The sequence below is a fragment of the Apium graveolens genome, chromosome 2 (assembly GCF_009905375.1).
Source record: "Apium graveolens cultivar Ventura chromosome 2, ASM990537v1, whole genome shotgun sequence".
Classification (NCBI taxonomy): domain Eukaryota; kingdom Viridiplantae; phylum Streptophyta; class Magnoliopsida; order Apiales; family Apiaceae; genus Apium; species Apium graveolens.
Genome location: NC_133648.1, coordinates 207,605,910 through 207,612,381, shown reverse-complemented (window position 1 = coordinate 207,612,381; position 6,472 = coordinate 207,605,910). Strand labels below are relative to the sequence as shown.

The following is a 6,472-nucleotide window of genomic DNA, read 5'->3' as shown; positions in this document are numbered from 1 at the left end:
TAAAAGCTCGGGGAAAGCCGGCTCGAAGCAGCAAGGAAAAGAAGAAATCTGAAGTTTTTTCCAGAGGTATGGCGTGCCCGCACTGGTCAAGCGCGCGGCCGTGCCAGGATGTCAGAAATGCAGCGCGCCCGCATTGTGATAGCGCGCGGCTGTGCCAGGTCGTTTTTGCATAATCCTGATTCTATTCTAATTTGAATTGGAAGACTTCTAGATTGCATGGGGCTACTATATAAATAACTTTAGGTCATTTTTCATAATATATATCAAGTCAGAGATTTACCAAAGGGCAAGGAGGGCCGTAAGAAGACCGTTTTAGCATAGATTCAACGAAGACAAAAAAGATCTTGTTTTTACTTGTGAATCTTTGTTTAAGTTGTAACTTGGATTCTAGTTTTCTTAATTGTGAACCTTACTCTTGGATTCGTACTTGGTTTATTTATTTAAGTATAAAGACTATGTTTATTATACCATGCTTTTATCGGAACCCACGTTGATGATGAGTCTGATTATGGGCTAATCGTTATCATGGGGTTCTAACGATTTATTTATGGATTTCTTTAGTTAAGTTGTTTCGATGCCTTAGTGTATGGCGATTGTATAATAACCTAGTATTGGTTGTGCGTAATCGTCTTATGAGCGTCACGAATTTATAAGATAGTGTGTTAATTCTTAATGAAGCGACAGTGATTTTAAGGATTTAGAACTTGCCATGCTAGCATAGGTTCATGTATTTGTTATGCATGATTCGTAGGTAATTTTAACCATCTTACTTTCCCGGTGTAATTAAGATAGATAACTTGTGCTTAAACCGTTATGTTGTCAATCTCTATAGACATATAGGGTCTCAATATAATTGGTGTCTATTCAGCTTCTATCTCTTTTGTGGATGTCTGGTAGTATGGTATTCATGCAACGAAAGTTGGCGTCTATCAGTTTATGTTATCTGATTAGTATCATCACCATTACATGCTAAGGTTAAGAATGAAAAGGCTATTGAATGAAGTATTTAATGAAGTTAGAATCCCATGTTGTCATATATATTAATTGAATCAATCTTATTCTCTTAGTTATAATTGTTAGTTTAATTCTTCGTTATAAACAACCTCAATTTGTTATCATCTTAGCATTGAATAATAACCATACATTGTTGCTTAAGTGCATAAATTAATTAGTTAACCAAAGCCAGTCTCTGTGGGAACGAATCTGATTTATATCTTATACTACTTGTGAACTCGTATACTTGCGTGTAATTTAGCGCGTGTTTAGCGACTAACACTTCAATAGAGATTAACACACTATCTTATATGTTAGCTACGCACATAAGACGAATAAGAACAACCAATACTCGGTTATCATAAAATCACCATACACTAAGGTATCGAAATAATTTAACTAAATAAATCCATAAATAAATCCGCTAGAACCCCATGATAACGATTAGTTCATAATTGAACTCATCGTCACCATGGGTTCCAATAAAAGCATGATAATAAACAATATAAGAGTACTAGGGTTCAAAGACAAATCGAAAACGAGCATCCAAGTATCAACTATATTAAAGAAAATAAAAGTCTTCTTCTCCATAGCCATCTCATGCTCTCTAGGTCTTCTTATTACTCTCCCAGGTCTCCTTATTATTAAAAACGAATTAATATAGGTATATATAGGCTTCAGGTTGATCAGGGCTTTAATTCTCTCAAAAATCAAGTAGAATCAAGATTCTGCCCAATCGAACCCGCGCGGCCGCCCCGCATACCAGCGCGGGCATGCTTTATTTCTGACCTTCTGGTGCGGCCTCCCCGCATTCCAATACGGGCACGCCGTGTCTCTGTTCTTTCAGCGCGGCCGCCCTGCTTCCCAGCACGGGCGCGCCTGGCTTCTGGATTTTTGCTCCAATTTCTTCTTTTGCTTGTAAGTTGAGTTCCGCTTATCAGAATTTGACGATCATGTAGTCCATGCGAAGCTCTCGAGATCCTCTAGAATTTGGAAATGTAATTGATTTCATATTCTTGACTCTTTTCATCATATATTCAATATAAGCTTCATTCATCCTCCAACTAATGCATGAGATGCAAAAACATAAAAATACATCAAAAATACCTATAACTTGAGTCCAAAACACCAACTTAAGCATGTAATGAAGGATTCCAAGTAGATATAAAATCCACTCATCATACCCCCAAACTTAAATCGATGCTTGTCCTCAAGCATAAACATACTCAACTCTATAAAACAAACCTAATGCATGAATGCAACTACGTGAATGCAACTAAATGATAATACAATAGATCCCCTCAGAATAACCATAACCAACCAACAAGCGAATGCCTCTAAAAATGCAATGACTTTTCAGAGAGTTCAAATAAACCCCACAAACCAACTCACAAACCAGAAACGTGCATGTGTGGGATGCTTAACGGATATATTCTTAATACTAGATCAATAATCATAACTTTTTTATCATCAAAATAATCACAAATTTATAAACAGAATAGATGTTAAACACATAATGACTCATAACACCTCCTTTCTACTAGAGTTATACAAGGATTCATGCTATTATTGAACATTTAACAAAGATGCTTATTTGATCGTGCAATGAATGAGGTCCCAAAACACTTATACAATAATACCCATGTAGCGAGCATTAGGTTAGCGGATCCCAGACTATCAAAGCCTTAGGTTACTAGGCACAAAGTCCCCTAGAACTTAATAACTCGAGTATTAAAGAGCTCACTCTTGATCAATTATGCATAAACACATACTTTCTTTTCTTTTCTTTTTCCTTTCTTTTTCTCTCTTTTTTTCTTTTCTTTTTTTTTCAACAATTTTTGAATGAGTGTGTTTCGATCCATCTCATTCAACCCTAGACTACACATAAAAATATGAGTAGGCTACTAGCCATTTGACGCCTAGCCACAACTAGCATTGAAATCCAAGTTTTTCTCCAGTTTTAAAATCAGTGTTTTACGTCATTACAGGAATACCAAAAATTCTAGATATAAAAAAGTAATTAAATCTCAACAACTAAACAAATATGATCATGATCTAGCTCAAAAGCAATCCTATAAGACTTGTGATAATGTTTTTTTCTGGCATGCAAATCAATTCATTAGACTTAAAAAAAGCCTCTATTCGTCATCACTACACTCACATCAACATCAACCAATCAATCAAAATAGCTCATCTTAAGGGATCATGCTATATGCATGCAAATGCAACTACATTGACTCACACAATAACACAAACAAATATGTCCTATATGAGCAATCATGCAAAAATATGAATGAAATACAACTAGACATGCAACATGAATCTATATGAATCTATATAAACTATATGGACACACACAAACTAATCCTTACATTATCACCCCCAAACTTTAAATTTTCAATGTCCTCATTGAAGGTAATAATAAGGATTTCAGGCATACCTAGTTGTCAGGATGATCACCCTCCTTGGGTGGAGGATCAGGTGGCAAATCAACCTCGACACCAGTGTCTCGGGAAACAGTACCGAGTGCGTGTGTCAAATTTGCAGCAAAATGAAAGTGAATGCCATGCATGGCCTCCATACGCCTAGTCAATTGCATGTACTGTGCATCACCAACACCACTCCTATCAACTACCTACTGCACATGAGAAGAACCCTCTGTAGGCACGGGAAGATCCGTCCGGCTACCCTCTACATCATCAAAAATATATCTCAAGCCCTTATCATGGGGTGCACCTAAGAATGAATAACTCAAGTGATCTGGTAGTGAGTTGAGCTCATGTGTGGGAGCATCTTCAATAGACGGCTTGAGATGCTCCTGAGAAATTTTCAACTCTACTAACCCATGAGAATCGAATGGAATATCCAACTTCCTCTTCCATGGAGGTGCATTTAAAACCTGCAATTGCTCTGCTCCTTCCTCTTCAATAAGATTTCCCCATTAAGGATCTCTCCAAAGTATCTGACTTTGGCAATTTCTCAAGTACCGAATTCACTACAGAATCGACCATCTCTACTTTAAAGCATTCCTCTTTAACTGTGGGTAACTTTATTGCCTTGAACATATTAAAAGTGACCTTCTGATCGTGAACTTTCATCGTAAGCTCTCCTTTTTGTACATTGATCATAGTTCAGCCTATAGCCAAGAATGGTCTTCCCAAGATGATGGGAATCTTCTTATCTTCCTCAAAATTAAGAATTACAAAGTCAGCAGGGAAGATGAGTTTATCCACCTTACAAAAGACATCTTCCACTATTCCTCCCGAATAAGCGATGGAATGATCAACTAGTTATAATGACATGTATGTCAGTTTCGGATCAGGTAGACCAAGATTTTTGAAGATAGAAAAGGGCATCCGATTGATGCTAGCTCCCAAATCACACAAGAATTTGTCGAACGACAAGTTTCCAATAGTCCAAGGAATAGTGAAGCTTTCAGGATCTTTAAGCTTCGGAGGCAACTTCTGTTGCAGCACAGCACCGCATTCCTCCATAAGTGCAACGGTCTCTAAGTCATCGAGCTTCACTTTTTGAGAGAGAATACCTTTCATAAACTTCGCATAGCTAGGCATTTGTTCAAGAGCTTCCGTGAAAGGTATGTTGATATGAAGTTTCTTGAACACCTCCAGAAACTTAGCAAATTGCTTATCCAACTTTTTCTTTTGCAACCTTTTAGGAAAGGGAGGTGGAGGATAGACCTGTTTATCCCCTGTACTACACTCAGGAGGAGTTTGTTCCACAATTTTATTCCTTGAATCCACTTCTGCTTCCTTCTGCACTTCTTCTGAAACTTGAAATTTTTCAGGCTCTTCGTCTTGCTGAATTTGGGGGCTTGTGACCTTTTCAGACCTCAAGGTGACGGCGTTCACCTGTTCTTCAACTTCCCTATTGCCTGGATTGGATTTTGTATCACAAGGAAGCATTCCTGGTGGTCGATTCAATAAGGCATTAGCAATTTGCCCTATTTGGTTCTCCAGAGTCTTGATAGAAACAGCCTGGCTTTCGCATATAAGAGCCTGGTTTTGCACATAAGCCGCAACTCCTCCAATTCATATTTTTCATTCGAAGATAGACCTGCACCTCCATGAGTTTGATGTTGAAGTTTAAGTTGTTGTCTTGGTGTAAATTATTGCTGAAAACCAGGAGAAATAAATTGCTTGGATCCAAACTGCTGATAAGGTTGTTGTACCGCATTCTGATTGTTGCTCCAGTTGAAGTTTAGATGATTCCAGTTGTCAGGATGGTAAGTGGAAGGAACTGGCTGCTGCGATCTCTGAAAGTTGTTCACAAACTGAGCTGAGTCACTAGATACAGCGCATTGCTCCGTCGCATGCGGACCTGCAAATAGCTCACAAACACTGGTTATCTGCTTAACACCATAGTTAGCCAGAGAATCGATCTTCATAGACAACACCTTTAGTTGAGCAATGATAGTTGTAGTTGTATCCACTTTAAGAACTCCTGCTATCTTGCCCTGTGATAATTTCTGGGTTGGATACTGATATTCATTAGCAGCCATCAGTTCAATTAGATCATAAGCTTCCTCATAGCTCTTTGCCCATAATGCTCCACCTGATGTTGCATCGAGCATGGTTCTTGACTGTGCTCTCAACCCGTTATAGAAGCTATTGATGATCATCCAATCAGGCATTCTATGATGAGGACACTTCCTAAGCATCTCCTTGTAGCACTCCCAAGCTTCACACAAAGATTCTCTCGTTTGCTGCGCAAATTGAGTAAGAGCATTCCTGAGTGCAGCTGTCTTCGCCATAGGAAAGAATTTAGTAAGAAACTTCTGAGCAAGATCCTTCCAAGTAGTAATCGAACCAGCTGCTAGAGAGTGTAACAGCTCTTAGCCTTGTCCCTCAGAGAGAATAAGAAAAGCCTCAGCTTTATAGCATCTTCAGAAACACCATTGAACCTGAAGGTGTCGCAGATCTCTATAAAATCCCTAATGTGCGTATTGGGATCTTCCGTTGGAGAACCCCCAAACTGGATTGAATTCTGCACTCGTTCAATCATGCTAGACTTGATTTCAAAAGTATTATCCGAGATGGCTGGTCTGACAATGCTAGACTGAATGTCATTAATCTTTGGTTGAGAATAATCCATCAAAACCTTCGGATTCGCTGCTGGTTTTCCCATTGCAACAAAAACTTCTTCTTCAACTTTTTCCTCAACGAAGACACGAGATAGAGAACGTGTTCACATACATGCTCTCTAGAGTACCTGAAACAAAACAAGTATCAGTGTAAGTAAAATATCTGAGTCATGGAACTTTAACGATCACGGATGAAAAGTACATAAACTAAATAATTAACAACACCGAGTCCCCGGTAGAGGCGCCAAAAACTTGTTAGGGCAAAAACACGCGCTAAAATTCACACAAGTATACGTGTTCACAAGTAGTATAAAATATAGATCAGATTCGTTCCCACAGAGACTGGTTTAGGTTAACTTAGGTATATGCACCTATGCA

At 38.5% G+C, this 6,472-nt stretch overlaps 1 non-coding gene across 1 annotated transcript; it reads left to right on the top strand.

Moving 5' to 3' along the window:
• The first annotated feature begins 5,642 nt into the window (after window positions 1–5,642).
• Window positions 5,643–5,749, top strand: LOC141709527 (small nucleolar RNA R71). Its single transcript, XR_012570098.1, has one exon. It is a non-coding gene; the product is annotated as a small nucleolar RNA R71 (small nucleolar RNA).
• The last annotated feature ends 723 nt before the right edge of the window (window positions 5,750–6,472 follow it).